Raw genomic sequence first — 2,265 nt, 5'->3', positions numbered from 1 at the left:
AAAAATACATTTAATCAACTAGTGTGCAAGTGAGAGAAGGAAAAGAATGTTGTTTAAATAGTTTCCAATGAGGCCCTCCCTGGTGGCGCAGCGGGTGAGGATGCAGCACTGCAAGCTGGACGCAGTCACTTCAGCCTGAGTTCGATCCCTGGCCCGGTGCTGACCCACAGGGCCCGGCAGACCTCTCCTGACCCACCCGCTGCTCCCCTCAGCAGTGTGCTTGGTCAATCTGCCTGTTCTGCTCCCCGCTCTGACTCTGGTGAATCCTCTCACCACCCCTGCACCTCCCGCCTGTACCCCAATCAGTATGCATAACTACATAAATCTTTAAAAAAAAAAATAGAGGTGGGGGGCAACTTGAATACCCCAGCTTGAGTCAGACAGCCAGTCAGCCTCACAGATTAGCAACGTCTGGCTGGAGACTGTCCCTTTGAGTCCCCAGCCGCTGCCATAGACAGTGACTCACATTGGTTTTGCCAGATAAACTTGACAAAGCTTGCCCTGCCCCCACGCCCCTCTATCGCAAGAACAACGCCGGGCTGGCAGTGACGCAACAGAGGGGACCCGAGGTCACATTTCCTGCTGCCGGCCACGGCCATTTCCACACCCGCTTTCTGCCCCGCGTCTGTCCGTGAAGTGGTCCCAGCCCGGCTTCCCGCCCAGCGCGGGGCTGCCACGACATGCGGGCACACGTGGTCTCTGCTTAGCCAACATTTCCCATCCCCTCTTCTCTGAAAGCCAATAAAACTCTCCATTTCCCCCGCATGGGACGGTGGGCTTTTCGAGAAAGAGAAAAGCAAACAGATGACTCGGAGGAAATCAAATCTGCCTTGTGAGCGCAAACCTGCCCCCGGTCGGCCGCGGGTGAGCTCTCTGCAGCTGCCTTCCCACGTGGGGGCGCTCACCGCGGACGAGAACCCTGCCCCGAGAGGCTGTGAGAAGACTCGACAAAGAGCCTGGGCGCCCCTGTCTTCCAGAGTGGGCTTTCCTCCCCAGCCACTCCCCACGGACCACATTAGCTCCCGTTTTAATTCCTTCCCCCTGGCTGCACACTCTGATGTTACCAACTCCCAGTGGGCATGTGGAGACTTACTCAGTTTCACGTGTAATAGATAAAGCAGCAGGGGCTTCTCATCGGAGAATGCTTTCCAGGCTGCAAAAAGCTAGGAAAGCCGCAAAGATGCCAATTCCACTCACAGTTTATTAATACACACTTGGCACTGGTTGGCACCGCCCCCAACCCCCCGGGCCTCCCATGGGCTCAAGGGGGAGTAGTGATATGTTTACAAGACACAGGTCACCAGCAAAGGCTTGGGGTGTAGCCTTTCCAGGGAACTTCCGGAGAGTTCTTTTGTTTTGTTTTCAAAACAGTTTTTTTGGATGTATAAGCCCCGAATGAAGAACAGCACCTGTTTAACGTAGGTGAATGGGTGAGTCCGGACATGAACAAAAGGTCCCGGACATTGGCCACCAGCAAGGCGACGCCTTCTGGAGTCTTCTGAACCCTTTTGTCTTTTCACATGTACGCTTAACTTGACGGTCTGGCCGCTATTGAAAATAGTATGTTGATGCTCGAAATAACCCCCACGGGGTCCTCCAATCCCACTTCTGGGTGAGCATTCGGAGGGAAAGAGGTCACCATCAGCCGTCTGCACACTTGTGCTTATCATGGCATCATCACGGTGGTGGAGCCCCAGAAACACCTGCGTGAGCAGCAGGGCACGCTGGAAAAAGAAAATCTGGTGTCTGTAAGCAATGGAAAGTCGTTGAAGCACAGAGCAGGAGAGCATGGGTGGGCCTCGTGTGAAATAAATGAATCAGCCAGAAAAAAGCCATCACTCTGCGACCTCACATACGTGTGAAATCGGAATCCAGTCCAGAGACACAGCAGGGCGGAGGCTGCCAGGGCCAAGGGGTGGTGGCAGGGAGATGTTGGCCAGAGTCCTGACGTCCAGTCAGGTGACAAACACACTCTGGGATTTTAACGCGTCACCTTGTGACTGCAGCCAACCACATCGCATTATGATTGGAGAGTACACCTGAGGTGTCTTCTCTGCACGTAGGTAGAAACAGGCATTTAGGGGAGCTAATGGAGGCGTCATGACCCATCACGCCAATCATTTCAGTATCTGTGTCCAGTTGTCACACATCTGTGTGTCCAGTGTCTATGCATCAATGTTAGGTGTCATAGGCCCTCCCTGGTGGCGCGGGGGGCTAGTCTCAGCACGAAGCTGTCCGCAGCTACTGCGGCCTGAGTTCCATCCC

This window comes from Condylura cristata, unplaced genomic scaffold (assembly GCF_000260355.1).
Source record: "Condylura cristata isolate star-nosed mole 26May11 unplaced genomic scaffold, ConCri1.0 scaffold00026, whole genome shotgun sequence".
In the NCBI taxonomy this organism is placed as follows: domain Eukaryota; kingdom Metazoa; phylum Chordata; class Mammalia; order Eulipotyphla; family Talpidae; genus Condylura; species Condylura cristata.
Note: the sequence above shows the minus strand (reverse complement) of the source record.